Below are 19383 nucleotides of genomic sequence, written 5' to 3' on the forward strand. Positions count from 1 at the left end.
ATATTTTAAATACATAAAATAGATAAATAAATGATATATCATCATGTGATTGAGCATTTTAAATTAAAAATAAAGTAACACCCAATTACACGATGACACATCATCTATGTTTTTATTATATGTACTCAAAATATACATACATAATATTGCTCATTTCATTACTAATTCTGAAATCTTTCTCGCTTTGCAAACTTGCATTTGAAACTGAAAGCCATTGACAAAATAAACCTTGCATCTTTGGAATTGAAGTACCCATGAGGGATTAGGGGAATGGTTATGTCTATGGGATACTCCAACACCTAATAGAGTCACAACACATAAATTAAAAAGGCCAAAAGACTCATTGCCACCCAAGGTTAGGTCCATTTTGAAACTCCCATCTCTTAAATTTCAAAAACTTAAATACTCACACTTTTATAAATATTTTTTGTCAAGGTTCAAAATAAAACTGTTATTTAATAAAAAATATTAAAAAAAACTAAAATTTATCTCATTTCCTCTTTGGTTTAAAAAACTAACAATTTTTTCTTATCCAAAGTTTGAAAAGTTAATTTTTCCTCTAGGGTTTTTTCTCTCTTCTCTAGTCACTTTCTCTATTCCAGTTGACAGCCAGCCTCCTCAACTCATCTTCCCATTTGGATCGCTCAGGAGACATCGTTAGTGGTTGAAGAAATGAACAAAGATGAATTGTCTTTATCTGATGCAAAGACAAAGATGATGTCTTCAGGTGGACGAAGACGATTCGTCTTTATCAATTTGAATGTCGTTTGGATGAATGAAGACGAATTATCTTTATCCATTTCTTCGATCGCCGATGACATCTCCTAAGCGATTGAAATGGGAAGATGGGTGGCAAGTGTCAGCTGTTAATTGGAATGGAGAAGATGGCTGAAAAAAAGAAAAAAAGCCCTCCAGAGAAAAGAAAACTTTTTAAACCTAAGATAAGAGAAAATTGTTAGTTTTTTAAATAAAGGAAGGAAATTGTTACGATCCCGATCGGTTGTGCGGCCTTGACCCGAATTCCTGGCTTGTCCTCGTCGAGCTATCTTGACAATGAATTGTGAATGAGACTATAAAAACTAATTGCTATGAGTAACAATCAGATATTGGAATATTTTCTGGATGATTTTTATTGCCATTAACGAGCGCCTTAAATAGGCTTACATATGGAGAAAAAGCAGGGAAATGATAACGTTAAAGACCTAAGCTATCGTGCTAGCTAAAGCGTTGCAACGATCTTCCTAAAGACCAGGACGTAACTATCGTGCACTGCAGACTCGTTCTGGACGGTTTATTGGAGCAACAGATAAGAAGTTGCTGGAAACAAAACAGTTGTTGGAAGTAAAAACAAAACAAAGTAAAAGCGAAACAGTAAAATAATAAATAAAGGGATAAGGAGTGTGCACGGCCCCATGCACTCCATGCACGTAACACTCTCCCGCCCTTTAAACCATCCTTGGCCTCAAGGATTATGAAAGTCAGGAAAGTCTGCCTGAAACTGACTTGCACTAACCCAGCTTGCTTCCGAAGGTGTCGTTCCAGCCCACTGAACTAAATATTCCAGTCTTCGACCCCTACCACGTCTCCTCAAAATCGACTCAGGATGTTTGGAAATCTCTAGCTGGTCTTGCTCTGACTTGGGTAACGTGGTAGTGACGTGATCAACTGCGCCAACTTTCTTCTTTAATAGTGAGATATGAAAAATTGGGTGTACACGGCTAGAAGGAGGGAGCTCCAGTTTGTAGGTGACTTTGCCAACCTTGCCTATCACCTTGAAAGGACCGTAGAAGCGAGCAGCAAGTTTATGTGAGCTTCGTTTGGAGACCGTGACTTGTCGATGCTGTTGAAAGCGTAAATATACCCAGTCGCCAACTTCAAACGATCGTTCTACATGGCTCCGATCGTAGACCTGCTTCATTCGATTTTGAGCCTACTGTAATCGTGTTCAAAGCTCTTTAATGACTGCATCCCGTTGTAGTAAAGTGTCTTCTACGGCTTGCACTTTTGCTGTACCTGGAACATATGAGAGCAAGCTCAGTAGTGTTCTGCCATAGACAATCTCAAAAGGAGTCTTTTGGGTGGCTGAATGAACACTGGTATTATAACAGTATTCAGCCCAAGCAAGCCACGTGGTCCATTCTTTGGGTTTGGAGCTGGTGAAACAACGTAAATACATTTCAATAGTTTGATTGACCACTTCCGTTTGGCCATCGGTTTGGGGGTGGTAGGATGAGCTGAAATTAAAATGAGTGCCTTGTAGATTAAATAATTTCTTCCAAAACGCATTGGTAAATGTGGGATCCCGATCACAAACTATGGATTGAGGTAATCTGTGGAGCTTGAAAATATTTTCAAAGAAGATGTGGGCGACTGATGGGGCGGTGTATGGATGGGATATTGGAATGAAATGAGCATACTTAGAGAGATGATCAACAACCACAAGAAGAGTTGTTTTTCCCTTAGAGGAAGGTAGGCCGTCAACGAAGTCCATGGAGATGTCGGTCCACACTTGAGTAGGGATTGGTAGTGGTTGTAAAAGTCCAATAGGTCCTTGTAAGTCAGTCTTGTGTCTTTGGCAAATGTCACATTCTCGAATGAATTGGCGAATACTATCTTTCATTTTTTTCCAGTAGAAGACGACCTTGAGGCATTGTAAGGTTTTGAAATAACCCTCATGACTACTGCCGTGTACTTCTGACAGGATGACAGGTATCAAGGTGGAGTCATTGGGTAGAAAAATTCTTTGTTTAAAAAAAATAATCCCATGTTGAATGAGCCAGGGCCCCACTGCTTCATTTGTTTGTACAAGCTAATGAAGCCTTTGAAGGTCATGGTGGTTTTGATTCTCCTCTTGTATAGGTTCTAGCCACTTGGGCAATGGTGTGGAAAAGGCCATTGCTTCCAATGTTGGACTTCGTCGAGATAATGCATCGACGGCTATGTTGGTTTTACCTTGTCGGTACTCAATGGAGAAGTCATAACCAAGGAGCTTCACAAGCCATTTTTGTTGAGCTTCAGTAGCAATGCATTGCTCCCATAAATACTTGAGACTTCGCTGATCAGTTTTCACAATGAAGGGTCTTCCTAATAGATAAGGTCGCCATCTTTGGACTGCAAGCACCAAAGCCAGTAGTTCTTTCTCATAGGTGGAAAGGGAAAGATTTTTTCCTTTAAGTGTAGTGCTAAAATATGCAATAGGACACTGATTCTGGGAAAGAACAGCTCCCACACCAACTCCAGATGCATCGCATTCAATGATGAAAGGACTAGAAAAGTCAGGTAAGGCCAGTACAGGAGCTTTGGTCATAGCCTCCTTGAGTTGGTTAAAGGCTTCATTGGCTTCTTGGCTCCATTTGAAAGCGTTCTTCTTTAGCAAATTAGTGAGAGGTCGAGCAATAATTCCATAAGCTGTTATAAACCTTCGATAGTACCCGGTCAATCCAAGAAACCCTCTCAATTCCTTGATGGTCTTCGGTTTGGGCCAACTTGTCATGGCAACAATTTTTTCTGGATCCGCCTTCACCCCTTGTGTAATACCTTCAGGTATATTTCAGAGGCAATTATGTCTTTTGACCCTGTTTTGAGATTTTTCTCATTTTAAATATATATATGTATGGGTGTGTTTTTTTATATACATATATATATATATATGCAAAAAGTCAAAAAGGGGAAAAGAAAAAGAGAAGGAGATAAGATCAAGGGGGAAAAACAAAAGGCAAAACCAAGACTTTTCATCATTTTCATCCATATTCCAGCAGCCTCCAGCAGCCACCATTCTTCATACTTTTCTTTGTTTTCTTGAAGAAAATAAGGAAGGATTGGAAGGAGTTTGGAAGAGAAGAAAGAAAAGAAAAGAAAATGAAGCACTTGGAAACTTTGGTAACCAAAGATCTCCTTCCTTCTCCTTTCATCTATGTTTATATGCATGTTATGTGAATGTGTTAGTGTGTTTTGGTATTGATTTAAAGTGATCTTGGTGATAAAGGAAACAAAACAAGGAGAAGGAAGCCAACTTACAAAGATTTGGCTTGAAACAAGGTAAGGGATATCATCCTTGATATGTGACATGTTTTAAGCTTTTGGTTCCTTAGATCTAGGTTATAAATGTTGATTTTGATGTTGAGGAATATTGTTTTGCCATTTGGGATGTCTATGTATGTGATTTTGTTTATGACAGAAAGTTGCATAATATTTACAGTTTTTGCCACTGAGTTCGTCCCATGTTTTGGCTGCCTTATCTGATGAATTATGAGTGCTATTATATCTTTTTAGAAATCTCTTTGAATCCTCTTTCCAATGATATATAGCTTGTATGAATTAGAGATCATTTGGATTGTTAAAGATTGTATAAACCAAAAGGACTGTTTTACTAAATAAACAGAGGAGGCAGTTTTGTCACTGAGTTTATCTCACGTTTTGACTGCCTTATATATAGAATTATGAGTGCTATTATATCTTGTTGGAACGCTCTTTGAATCCTCTTTCCAATGATATATGGTTTGTATGAATTAGAGATCATTTGGACTGTTAAATATTGTATAAACCGAAAGGACTGTTTTACTAAATAAATAGAGGAGGCAGTTTTGTCACTGAGTTTATCGCACGTTTTGACTGCCTTATATATGGAATTATGAGTGCTATTATATCTCGTTGGAAATCTCTTTGAATCCTCTTTCCAATGATATATAGCTTGTATGAATTGGGGATCATGTGAATTGTTAAATATTGCATGAAACACAAGGACTGCTTTATCAAATAAACAGGGGAAGCAGTTTTTGCCACTGAATTTATCTGCTGTTTTGACTGCCTGATTGAATGAATTATGAGTGCTATTATAGCTTGTTAGAAAGTCATTTGAATCCGCTTTTCAACGATATATAGCTTGTATGAATTAGGAACCTTTTGGACTGTGAAATTGTATGAAAAAGAAGGCTGCCCTGTCAAATGAACAGGGCTGTGAACAGTTTTTCACAGTTTGGAAAGGAAAAAAGAAAGAAAAGAAAGAAAAGAAAGGAAAGGAAAAGAAAAGAAAGGAAAGGAAATGAAAGGAAAAGAAAAGAAAGGAAAGGAAAGGAAAGGAAAAAAAAGAAATAAGAGAAAAAGAAAAGAAATAAAAGTAAGAAAAGGTTGGGACTCAAGATTCAAGGGTCGTCCCAAGAGTAATGTCTGGTGAGTTATGAATAAATTTAGATGGAAGCGAAATTAGTAAGATATAAGACTCGCATGCATGCTATAAATTATGAGGGGGCACTTTACACTACACCGCCCGTAGTAGGGCACGTCCGCAGTAGGACACGTCCGTAGTAGGACATAGACCCCTAGTAGGGTCTGCTCGCAGTAGAGCTCAATTCAGATTCAGAAATAGTGTAGTGAAAGAAAAAGAGCTTGAGCTTAGAAAAGTGTCAAATCCCTATAGTTAGCTTCCAGACAGTATTAAATAGATACCAGATGGGACAAAGTATGACCTAAATAGTAAATAGTGAATTAAATTACCCCCTCAATCTCTTATAGAGGTTAGGATGTGAGGTTGAGTCCCAAAAGTGAGTTAGAACAGGAAAAAAGGATAGTTTACTTAATTTTTCTCTTACTGAGTGTTCTTATCACTCACTCCCTTTTCTTTCCTGATTGCAGGTACAGGTGATCGAGGTAGCTGCGAGACAGGGTCAGGTCAGCGTAGATAGATCCAGCTGGAGCAGGTTATCTCTGGTTTATATTACATGCATACAGTGGCATGTTTTTATCGACTTTTGACTTTTTGAGATTATGGTACAGTTGCATATGATTACTCCTTATTTTCAGATGCTTTCAGATGAGTTTTCATATGAGTATATACATCTTTTGTTCGCTTCCAGATTTTCAGTTTTCTTGGAATACTTTCTAAACACTTTTAATGATGCATTTATTTTAAAGTATTTAAAAAAAAAAAAAAATAGATGCTACGAATATTAATTCGTAACATTTCTCCTTCGATGGATAGTACTTCTAGGGAGGGATGTTACACCTTGCTCATTAATAATATGCCCAAGGTAATGTACCTGCCTTTGAGCAAATCTGCATTTTTCCTCTTTTACAACCAATTGGTGATGTCTTAAAATTGAAAAAACAATTCGAACATGCTCCAAATGATCAGCCCAACAACGACTATAAACTAATATATTATCGAAAAATACTAAAATAAATTTTCTCAGATAAGGTTGGAAAATGTCATTCATGAGCGATTGAAAGGTAGAGGGAGCATTAGATAGACCAAAAGGCATTACCAAAAATTCAAAATGTCCATGGTGTGTACGGAATGCAGTCTTTGGAATGTCGTCAGGGTACATTCGTATCTGATGATATCCCGATCGCAAGTCGAGCTTGGTAAACCATTTTGCCTCATTCAATTCATCTAAAAGTTCTTCGATCACTGGTATAGGGAATTTATCTTTGATAGTTTGCTTGTTGAGAGCTCGATAATCCACACAAAATCGCCACGTTCTATCACTTTTTTTTACTAGAAGTACCGGTGAAGAAAAAAGGCTTCGACTGGGTCGAATGAATCCTTGATTGAGCATTTCAGACACCAATCTTTCGATCTCTTGCTTCTGGAAATAAGGATAACGGAATGGTCGAACACTTACTGGTCCACTTCCTGGTTGAAGAGGAATTTGGTGATCATGCTTACGGCTTGGTGGAAGACCTTCGAGAGGTTGAAAAACTTCAGAGAATTCCTGTTGAAGATAAGCCCACTCTTCAGGTTCATTGTGAGACTCAGGTACCTTCTGCGTTGCATAAATCTAGAGTAGTGCCCCTTTTCCATTACCATGTTGAAGGACCCGGTTAATAGCTTTTTCTTTTACCAATAAAGCTTCTAGAGCGCCTTCCCCACTTAGCTTGATGGTTTTCCCTTGATGAGAGAACTTCATCTCCATGGTTTTAAAATCCCATGTGATGGGTCCTAATGTTTGGAGCCATTGGGCGCCTAGAACAACGTCGCAACCTTCAAGAGGTAACAAGAAAAAATCAATTCAAAAAAGGGAATTGTGAAGAAAAAGTTCAACCTGTTTACATAGTCTTTGGCTTTCTAGTTTTTCCCCATTTGCCACAGTAACTCGCATCTTTGGTCCTGGTTTAATTGGAATTTTTCTGAGGTATGCAAACCTTTCCTGGAGGAAGTTATGGGTGGACCCCGAATCAACCAAGACGTGGAGTCAAGTACCTCCTAGTCGAGCTTGAATCCGCATAGTTTGAGGTGTAGGTACCCCAGCCAATGCATTAAGGGAAATCTCCAATGGTTCTGGTTCGTTGTCATTATTGTCGGCAAAATCTTCTTCGTCGACGTCTGCTTCTTGCTCTAGCTCAATGAGAAATAATTTTTTGCACTCATGGTTTGCCATAAACTTCTCGTCGCAGTGAAAACACAACCCTTTTTGACATCGTTGTTGAAGCTCGGCTTGAGAGAAACGCCTAACTGCTGGAGTTGCACCAGCTACAGATGGCATCCATGGCTTGGAATCTCTCCTGGAGTTGTCAAAAGCGTTTCTTCGTGGGCTTGGAGAAGTTGAATTGGTTTTTGTTTCACCAACTCATGGGGCCCGGCTTTCAAATACTTTAGCAAGTCCTATTGCATCATTAAGAGTGGCAAGTCTTTGAGCTTGTACATCAGCCCGGAGATTTTCTTTAAGGCCACTAAGGAAGCAACCCACCTCCTGTGCATTTGTGAGCTTTCCAGACTTGGCCAGTAACTTATCAAATTGAGTTTGATAATCTCGCACAGATTCGACTTGTTTAAGCTTACAAAGGTCAGCAAAATGGTTTTCGAATCGGGAAATGCCATATCTTTCTAGTAACCTCTGTTGTAGTTCTTCCCATGTCACGTTGGGGTTCCATTGCCTTTGTCTTTGGAACCAAAGTTGGGTGTCCCCCTCCAAATGATACGCAGCTAAGCGCACTTGATCCTCTGGTGAGGTTTCTTGAAATTCAAAAAATTGCTCAACTCTACAAATCCATGTCGTCAGATCATCGAGACCGTTGTATCGAGGGAAGTCTAGCTTTGCTAGTTTGGGTGCAACTCCACGACTGGTTCCTTCGCCATTCGGACCTTTATGGGTTGATTGTGGTTTATTGGTTGATGATTCTCCCTTGTTGTGCAAAGTCTGAAACATCTCTGCCAATTGCTGCATCATTCTTTCCTCCATGTGTCGCAGCATCCTCTCCTGGCCAGAGCTTAAGCTTTCCATCTACTGACGGTGGCCTTCAAGTTGCTGTTCTATGCGTTGTATCCGTTGGTCGTCGGCCATCTCTGGCTCTGATACCAGAATGTTACGATCCCGATCGGTTGTGCGGCCTTGACCCGAATTCCTGGCTCGTCCTCGTCGAGCTATCTTGACGATGAATTGTGAATGAGACTATAAAAACTAATTGCTATGAGCAACAGTCAGATATTGGAATATTTTCTGGATGATTTTTATTGCCATTAACGAGCGCCTTAAATAGGCTTACATATGGAGAAAAAGCAGGGAAATGATAACGTTAAAGACCTAAGCTATTGTGCTAGCTAAAGCGTTGCAACGATCTTCCTAAAGACCAGGACGTAACTATCGTGCACTGCAGACTCATTCTGGATGGTTTATTGGAGCAACAGATAAGAAGTTGCTGGAAACAAAACAGTTGCAGGAAGTAAAAACAAAACAGAGTAAAAGCGAAACAGTAAAATAATAAATAAAGGAATAAGGAGTGTGCATGGCCCCATGCACTCCATGCACGTAACAGAAATAAAATAAAATTTTAGTTTTTTAAATTTTTTTAAAGTTAAATGACAAGATTTACTTTAACTCTAATAAAGAATTTTATTAAAATGATAAATATTTAAGTTTTTGAAACATAAAATGACCAAAACTTGAGTGAGAATAAGTCTTTTGGCCAATTAAAATCATTAATATTTTTCTTGACTTATATAATTTAGTTTAAATTTCGCTTGGTTGTAACATCACCATGACGTTACTGGCGGAGTTAACAAAAGTAGCCTCAGAAGCGAGGATGAGCAATTATATAAATCCTAGAAATAACTTCCCCCTTGATTAGTTCAATTTCTTTCTTCTTTGAAACCACAAACTACAGCTACTTTTAGTAGTATTTCTTCTTTCAAACCTTAATTTGCATCCACTTTTCTTGTATTTCTTCTTTGAAACAACAATTTACAGATACTTTTACTGCCACTTCTCATGGCAGAAACCGCCGTGAAGTTTGTACTCGATAAGCTTACACCATTCTTCTCAAACGAAGTGCAAATGATGAACGGTGTTCGTGAAGAAGTTGTTTACGTGAGAACAGAACTGGAGCGCATGAAGGTGTTCTTGAGAAGCGCCGATTGTTTAGAAGAAACCGACGAAGAAGTCAAAATTTGGGTGAAGCAAATCAGAGATGTAGCTCACGATATCGAAGATGTTTTAGACGAGTTCACTCTCCTTCTTACTCACAACCACGGCGATGGTTTCTACGGCTTTCTTCACAAGCTTTCGTGTTGTGTCAAGAACATGAAGGCTCGTTATCGAATAGCGTATGAAATCCAAGGCATCAACTCAAGAATCAAAAGTATTTACGAGGGACACCTCAGACTCCGTAAAAAATTCCGAGCAGCTGAACAGGCTGGTTCGAGTTCGGCGAATTCATGGAATGACCGTCATGAGGACGCTCTTCTTTTGGACGAGACTGACTTGGTTGGCATTGATGGGCCTAAAGAGAAGGTGGCTGAGTTGCTAGTGGGCGGTAGCTTAGGCCGTCAAGTGGTTTCTCTGGCGGGGATGGGAGGAATGGGAAAGACAACTCTGCGAAACAAGTCTACGATGATAGACAAGTTAAGAAACACTTCACTATCCGTGCTTGGATCACTGTTTCAAGAAGCTTCAAGATGGAGGAGCTTCTTAAAGATATGCTTACGCAGCTTTTTCAAGCAATTAGGAAATCGGTTCCGAAGGCTGTGGAGACGATGAGTAGTGATGGGTTGAAGAAAATAATGAAGGATTTTCTTCAGGAAAGGAGGTATTTGATTGTTCTTGATGATGTGTGGCATATAAATGATTGGGATGCGGTGAAATATGCTTTGCCCACCGACAATTGTGGCAGCCGAGTGATGCTCACTACGCGTAAAGTTGATTTAGCCTTCACTTCTCGGTTGGAATCCGAAGGTTGGGTCTATAATTTGTAGCCATTGCCTCCTGAAGAGTCCTGGATTCTTTTATGCGCCAAAACCTTCAATGGAAAAGCTTGTCCTCCACACCTGGAGGGAATTTGTAGGTGTATTTTGAAGAAATGTGAAGGACTTCCTCTTGCCATAGTGGCGATTGGTGGGGTTTTGGCTGCGAAAGATAGGCGAAGGATTGATGAATGGGAAATGGTTCATCGGAGTCTTGGTGCTGAGATTGAAGGCAATGACAAACTCCAGAATTTGAAGAAAGTGCCTTCACTCAGCCTCAATGATTTGCCATGCCATTTGAAAGCATGTTTTCTTTACTTGAGCATCTTTCCGGAGAATCATTTAATCGAACCAGTGAGACTGGTTTGGTTGTGGACGGCAGAAGGATTTGTTGAAGCGAAAGAAGGAAAGACAGTGGAAGAAGTTGCGCAGGAGTACCTCAGCGAGCTCTTGAACAGAAGCCTGATGCAAGTGGCTGGAACAACAAGCGATGGAAGAGTCAAGGCCTGTAGAATCCACGACTTTCTGAGGGAAATCATTAAAACAAAGTCCAGAGAGCACAACATTGCAGCCATAGCTAAAGAACACACGAATCAGAACGCACTATGGCCAGATAAAGTTCGACGATTATCAGTTCACAATACACTGCAAAATGTTCAGCAAAACAGGTTTGTCAATGCTTCTCAGTTGCGCTCTCTGTTCATGTTTGGGATAGATGAAAAGCCATGCCTGCACGCACTTTTTCCAAGTGGGTTCAAGCTTCTTGGCGTCCTGGAGATGCGAGGTACACCAGTCACAAAATTTCCCATTGAAGTTGTAAACTTGTATTATTTGAAGTACCTGAGCTTGAGGGACACCAAGGTGAAAACGATTCCAAGATACATAGGGAAGCTTCAGAACCCGGAGACTTTAGATCTTAAATATGCCTATGTCACTGAATTGCCATCAGAGATACTCAACCTCAAAAAGCTTCGTCATCTCATGGTTTACCGATATGAATGTGAGACTTTTACTTGTTTTAAATATGGCTTCAAAGTTTAGAGAAGATTGGTGTTCTTCAGTCTTTACAGAAACTCAGCTTTATCGAGGCAAACCATGTTGGGACACTACAAGAGCTTGGCAAATTAACTCAGCTTAAAAGACTCGGAATTATAAAGTTGAGAAAACAAGATGGGAAAATGTTGTGTTCGTCTATTGAACATCTGACAAACCTTCGCTCTTTATCGATAACTTCAACAGAAGAAAGCGAGATTATTGATCTTCAGCATCTTCAGCATCCACCTCGGCTCCTTCAAAGAATCTACTTGGTAGGACGGTTGGAGAGTTTACCCTAATGGATAACTTATGTTCACAACTTGGTGAGAATTGAACTAAGATGGAGTAGATTGAAGGAAGATCCGCTGGTGTGTCTGCATGATCTTCCAAATCTTGTTCATCTCGAACTTCTCAAGTATACGATGGAGACATGCTCTGCTTCATGGCTGGTGGGTTCAAGAAGCTGAAGCTACTAGGTTTGTACAAGTTTGAAGGGCTGAGATTTGTGGAAATACAGGAGGGAGCAATGCCGTGCATTGAAACGCTTAGAATTCAGTGGTGTAAGTCGTTGCAGAAGGTGCCGCTGGGAATTGAGCATCTGAGCCAGTTGAAAATGCTAGAGTTTTTTGACTTGCCACATAAATTGCTGAAGACGATTCGTCGAGATGAAGGGGGTGAAGATTATTGGAGAGTTGCACACATTCCTAAAGTGAATTCAACCTATTGGAGAGACGGGAGATGGGAAGTTTACGTAAGATTTCATCAAGATGAACAATTAAAACCAATCAACCTAGAGGGTTTAGTTATGTGTTATAAAATAACAGGATTAGTTTAAGGTTATAGGAATACTTGAAATGTCATGTTGTTTGAATTCATAAAACTTTTGAAATTATTAGTGTTAGAGTGATGGGTCTTCTCAACTTTCTTGAATGTTGGTTTTCAAATAGTAAAATTATTCTAAGAGAAAACTTATCTAATATATAATAAATTATTGGATCTCATTATAAAAAGAATAAATCTTAATACTCAAATTAATGTTGTCTGATGAGATCATTTGTTGTCTACAAATGAGTATATCTATAAGATCATCATAAAAAAAAAAATGTTAACTTAAATATAAAAAAACTGTCACTAAGTCAACAAATTATAAAACTCGCATTACCCTTAGATATCAACAGACCCTAAATATTCTCATATTTTTAACAAAACTTTAAAAACTACAAGTCTTAATGCTCTGGTTAGAGACTTAAATTGTATATATGTATTTTGTCATAATGTTTCATTTTTATGAGACTCATAACCGTAACATAATTCTTTTTCATGTGTCTTGATAAACTAGTACTCTTGTAATTTTTAGTGAAAAGCACAGTTGTTCTACTATCACAGTAGATCATAAGTTATCTATAAATAAAATCAACAATTAATAATTTAAAAATGTAATCCCTTAACCACAAAATCTATTATTTTTACTTTCCAAAGTGTTTTTACTGTTTTAATTTTTTTATCAAATTAGTTTAACCTGCTATTAATAAAATATACAAAATAAAATTTTGTCTTGTTAATAATTGATCTAAAAATTTCATACTAAAACATTTAAAGTACGTCAATAATTTGACTAATCAAATCATATTTATCCCACTTATCAATGAATTAAAATATTTAAATACAAATAAAAAATAATATGAATAATTACAATTATATAAAAATACAGTTATATGTAATATGTAAATATTTCAACTATTGTTACAATTGTCTTTTAATATTTCTATAATTTATATTTAATAAATTATATTAAAATAACATTTATCAAAAACATTCCAATTGGTTTAGTACGAACCTTAATGTTGATATTCAATTTAATTTCAAATTGTGTCAAATTCATGTGAAAAAAAATTTGTATAAAAAAACTTAATCCTACCCTAATTTTTTTGGTATTGTGTCATCTCGAATTAACTGATTGTATTGAAAATTCTCAAGTTTATCTGCCACCTTCTGTATCTTGAGTGACATCAGAACAACACCATCTTCACTAATTTTCCTCTCGTTCGTCTGGGGGTCGATTTATAATAGGAAGTATTTCCTTGTCATCTACGTGTCCGATCCACTACAACACTCCATTGGTTTCTTCCCGATCAAGAAACTAAAGAAGTCAGTACACATATCATTTTCCAAGAATTAAAATCATGCTATTTGTCAACGATGCTAACATATGATTCATTCTTTGTTCAGAGCTTTTCACCAATAAAACAACACACTTGATGCAATATAAGACAATTTCTTTACATTTTAATTAGCCTTTAAATGAATCAGCCATTTTCCCATCTCATATTTAATTAGAGGATTAATTTGATCATACCCTTCTCATTAAATTTCCATCTCCATGCTAAAGTAACTGTCAATAAACATATAACACACCACCGAATGGTAGCTTGAGTGACAAACGAGAAAGCTCTATAAGTATAAGTTTAAATCTCTTCTGACGATATATCAAAATTAAACTTTTGATTTACCTGATTTAGTATATAATTGGTTGATACAAGTTTAAAATAGATTTTCAGTATTCATTGAGTTAGGTACAAAAAAAAAAAAACCTTCTAACAATGGAAAAAAAAACATTAAAAATAGGTTACTATTGTTAAAGTGTTTTATTAATGGAAAAAGTCTTACTGTTATATTTTGTTAAAGTTTCTTTCGTTAAAAGTATTAACAATGAAAAAGTCTAACGTATGTTAGAATACGTCTTACGAGAAAATAAAATTATGATATTGGTAGGAAGTTTCTTTAAGAATATTTCGTTATCTTGATTATAATAACTAGTTTGTTTTCTTCCACAATGAATAATATGACCAAGATCAAGAAGTCGGTCTTCTTCCCAACTTGAACTTGAAGTCATTTAGAGGTGAAGCCTACGTGTTTAGAGAACGAACACGAAAAATAATTTATAAAAATATATACAGAGTAAAATTAGCTGAAATCACATTCGAATTATTAATCTAATTAATTCGATTTATATTGCTCAGGATGATTTATGGTTACATTTACTCATATAAACTTGTGGTAGAGTTGATATCATGTCAATTAAATAGAAGGCTAAAGGAATATTTCCCACCTAAGTTTTAATGTAAATACAAATACATACTTGCGGGATTTTAAAAATTCAAACACTCATTTATCAGTTAATTTCAGTTAAATTTTTTTGTTAAAGATAAGGGCAAAATAATTATTTTACCACTAAACCCTAAACCCTACTACATTTATATTATTTTCCCCCTTTAGTTTTAAAAATTAACAATTTTCCTCTATGTTAAATTTTGAAAAATCACATTTTCTCCCCTTAGGGTTTCTCTTTTCCATCTCCGGCTATTGGAAGCTGATCTTGCCTCTCTGTCCCTCGCTGCTGATGATTTCTTCTCCTGGATTTGCCACAAACAACAACGAAGATGTACACGAGTGAAGCCAATGATCTCAAATCTCTTCCACCGAAGAGATTTGGAATCTCTTTGATTGAAGAGACCTGGAATCTCTTCATCTCAACAAAGAGACCTCATCTCAGCTCTGCTACTGTACATCACACTAAAGGCAAAGGTGGACGCCGGCTTGGTTGACAGAGGGAGAGGTTGTTGGATTTTTGAGTAATCTAAAGTTTAGGATGGGGGGTTAAACTAAAGTTTTCAAAAGTTTGGGGGTGACTGAAATGAAAAAAAGATGAAATAGGTTTGGGAAAAAAATGTGCTTTTTTTTAAGTTAAAAAATTTCAAATAAAAATTGAATTATTATTTTTTAAAACTTTAGAGGAAAACTAATAAGTTATATATTTTTTAAATATTATTATTATAATGAATATTTTACTCTTTATCCTAATTAAAAATTTTAACAGAAATTATTTTATCTTTATCCTAATTAAAAATTTTAACAGAAATTATTTTATAGGTGGGTGTTTATATTATTCAAACCTTAGGAATATGTATTTATATTTGTATTCAAACTTGGGTGGAAAATAGTCCTTTGGTCTTAAATGTTATTATTTTTTGGTAATTCTAAATCAAAGACACGTCGACACATGGTATTAAATTTGCGTATGGAGACGCTCTAGTTAGAACCAAGTAACTTCCATCTTGTTTTGCCATGCAGAAAAATTCAATTTACTTTTGACATGCGTTTGATTTTGATGACTTTTATTACTGAAAAAAAAATTACTATTAATATTAATATAAATTACTTAAACTTTTATTACTAAAAAGAAAAGATTATTATTAAAATAAATTATTTTAAAAAATAATAAGTATTTATTAATAGAGTAATGTTATACGTAATTATTTTAAAAATTTAAATGAATCTACACTTATATGTATTATCATATGATTAAATGTTATTTTATGATTATTTTAAAATTATCAAATCAAAATATGATATATAAATGTATATCAATTTATATATTAAAAATATATTCAAATAGTTTTATTGAAATTAATATTGTGTTTATCAATATAAAAATATATTATTTATTTAAATATCCCTAAATGATTATTAGCCATAAATTAATATTGTGTTTAGTTAAAATTAATTAACTGTTTTTTGTGTGTATGTTATAAAATATTCTTCATGTTAATAATATACTATAATTTTTTTTCCATGTTATCAAATTATAAAATTAATTAATTTTTTTAATTTATTATATTATCGAATAATAAAATTAATTAATTTTGATAGTTAGGTTATATAATATTTTAATTGAAAATGGGATAAGTTTTGTTGTAAAATTTTAATAAGAATATATTATAACAAAATTAAAATCATTTCACTAATTTTTTAATACTTAAATTGAGATAAAAATTATATTATTTTTTATATTATTTATCACATCATTTTAATATTAAAAAACATCAGAGGTTTTTTATTATTTAATAAATCAAATGAAATAATATTAGTATTAAAAAGTGTTACTAAGATTTACCCCAATCCAAACAATCTTTCCATGTTTATTATATACATAAACTAATATATTAGTATTATCTTCATTAAATTAAGTTTAAAAAAATCACAAACTAACTTTTCCTCGGTATTAATTTGGTTAACTTTTCCTCAATTTATGTATATTTTATTATAAAAATATTATATATATATATATATATATATATATATATATATATATATATATATATATATATATATATATACATACTTTAAATACATAAAATATGTAAATAGATGATCATATAATTGAATGATTTTAAATTAAGGATAAAGTAACAATCAATTATATGATAACACATTATTTATGTTTTTATTATGTGTACTCAAAATATATATATATATATATATATATATATATATATATATATATATATATATATAATATTACTCATTTCACTACTAATTTTGAAATCTTTCTCACTTTGCAAACTTGAATTTGAAACTGAAAGCCATTAACAAAATAAACCTTGCATCTTTGGAATTGAAGTACCCATGAGGGATTAGTGGAATGGTTATGTCTATGGGATAATCTAACACCTAATAGAGTCATAATACTTATTTTTACCTACACTTTTGTTAAAATCATTAAATTTCAAAAACTCATATACCTACACTTTTGTTAAAATTATTTATTATGGTTCAGAGTAAAACTATTATTTAACAACAAAAAAAATTTAAAAACTAAAATTATATCATTTCCCCCCTTATTTTAAAAAACTAACAATTTTTTCTCACCCAAAATTTGAAAAGTTACCTTTTCCCTTAGGTTTTTTTTGTTTTCTCTTCTCTAACCAACTTCTTTGATCCAGCCGACAGCCGACCCTTCCCACCCATCTTCCCACTTTGACCGCTCAGGAGACGTCATCGATGGTTGAAGAAAAAGGCAAAGACAATTTGTCTTTGTCAAACAAAGAGACAAACACGATGTCTTCAAGTAGATGAAGACAATTCATTTTCATCCGTCCAAGTATCGTTTGGATGGACAGAGATGAATCGTCTTCGTCTATTTCTTTGTTAGTCAACAACATCTCCAAAGCGGTTAGAGTGAGAAGATAGGTTGGAAGGGTTGACTGTTAATTAGAATAGAGAAAGTGGCTGGAGAAGAGAAAAAACTCAAGGAGGAAATTGTTAGTTCTTTTAACTAAAAAGATAAGATAAGATAAAATTTGAGTTTTTTTAATTTTTTTGTTAAATAACGGTTTAATTTCAACAAAAATTTTTAATAAAAATATAAATTTTTAAATTTTTAAAATCTTCCGCATGAGAATTTGATAATGGGCCAAACCTGGGAGGGGAATAGGTCTTTGGACCAATTAAAAATCATTAATTTGTTTCTTGACTTATATAATTTAGTTTAAATTTCGCTTGGTTATAACATCACCATGACATTACTGGCGGAATTAACACGAAAGTAGCCTCAGAAGCCAAGAGGAGAGATTATAAAAAGGGAAATTTTAAAAATTAGTCAAAATTAAGGGGGTCTAAGCGAAATTACCCAAAATATTTAGGTTTAAGCAAAAATGTCCAGGTTTTGTGAAATGACGAAACTGCCCCCATATATAAACTCAGCAAATTTCGTTCCTTCCCACGTTAATGTTACTGTTTAAATTCAGAGAAAATTCAAAATTTCCAACTCTCCCACGTTCATTCGGATTTCCACCGATTTTCTTGGTTTCCGACAACCGAAAATGGCAAATAAGATTAGTATATCTCCCGTAATATTGTTTGAATCAAGTTATTGCTCATATTATTGAGATTTGATTAAGAATTTGCGATTTGAAATTTTAGGGTTTCAAATTGAACAATGCTTAAAATGTTATGATTTTTGGTTGTTTTGGTTGAATTGATTGAGGGGTTTTATGTTATACAACGTGTAGATTTGATTTATGCGAAAATCGGAGGCTGAAACAACAAAATTTTGGCCGAAAATGGTTGTCGAAGTGATCGGCAGTCCGACATGGGAACAGTGTTTCCCACGTCAAGCACTTCATCCCACGTTCAGCAGATTTTAGGGGGGTAAATTAGCTTTTTTAAAGTATTGGGGTGTCGTGGGAAAGTCCTTAGCCCACATCGGGTTTTTTTGAAATTGGTCACATAAACGTGAGTTTGGCGAAATTACGAAACAGCCCCTGTATATAAACACAGCCAATATTTTCTTATTTCTCACGTTAAACACAGCCAAAACTCACGTCACCACGTTCATCCCACGTTCGACCAGATTCCGGTGATTTTCTTGGTTTCCGGCAACCGAAAATGACAAATAAGATTAGTATATCTCCCGTAATCTTGTTTGAATCAAGTTATTGCTCATATTATTGAGATTTGCTTGAGAATTTGCGATTTGAAATTTTAGGGTTTCGATGTGAACAATGCTTAAAATGTTATGATTTTTGGTTGTTTTGGTTGAATTGATTGAGGGGTTTTATGTTATACAACGTATAGAGTTGATTTATGTAGAAATCGGAGGCCGAAACAACCAAATTTTGGCCGAAAATGGCTGCCGAAGTGATCGGCAGTCCGACGTGGGAACAATGTTTCCCACGTCAAGTGCGTTCGCTCACGTTCTAAGCAAATTTTGGGGGTGTAACTTAGCTTTTTTAAAATATTGGGAAGCCAGGGAGATTCCTTAAAACAGAGCGGGTTTTTCTGAAATTTTTCATATAACAGTGGACCTTTTTAGAATAGGAATTTTCATGAGGGGGTAAATTGAGAATTTTCTTATCTAGGGTTTCTGATAGGGTAGTTTTCAAATTTTATATCCGTTTTTTCTGTTCTATGGTTTTTCAACTTTTAGAATTCGAATTTCAATTCTGTTTTTTCGAATTTCACCGTTTTACGAGATATCGACTCGTATTTTTCAGATTTCCGAAAGATTTTTCGATTGTTGCTATTCTAGCGTATTTCAACTTTTAGAATTCGAATTTCAGTTCCGTTTTTTCGTATTTCACCGTTTTACGAGATATCGACTCGTATTTTTCAGATTTTCGAAGGATTTTTCGTTTGTTGCTATTCTAGGGTTTTTCAACTTTTAGAATTTGAATTTCAGTTCCGTTTTTTCGAATTTCACCGTTTTACGATATATCAACTCGTATTTTTCAGATTTCTGAAGGATTTTTCGTTTGTTGCCATTCTAAGGTTTTTCAACTTTTAGAATTCGAATTTCAGTTCCGTTTTTTTGAATTTCACCGTTTTACTATATA

At 35.0% G+C, this 19383-nt stretch overlaps 1 pseudogene; it reads left to right on the forward strand.

Moving 5' to 3' along the window:
• Positions 1–9203: 9203 nt before the first annotated feature.
• On the forward strand, positions 9204–12044 carry LOC123200237 (annotated as a pseudogene).
• Positions 12045–19383: the final 7339 nt, after the last annotated feature.

This window comes from Mangifera indica, chromosome 17 (assembly GCF_011075055.1).
Source record: "Mangifera indica cultivar Alphonso chromosome 17, CATAS_Mindica_2.1, whole genome shotgun sequence".
Classification (NCBI taxonomy): domain Eukaryota; kingdom Viridiplantae; phylum Streptophyta; class Magnoliopsida; order Sapindales; family Anacardiaceae; genus Mangifera; species Mangifera indica.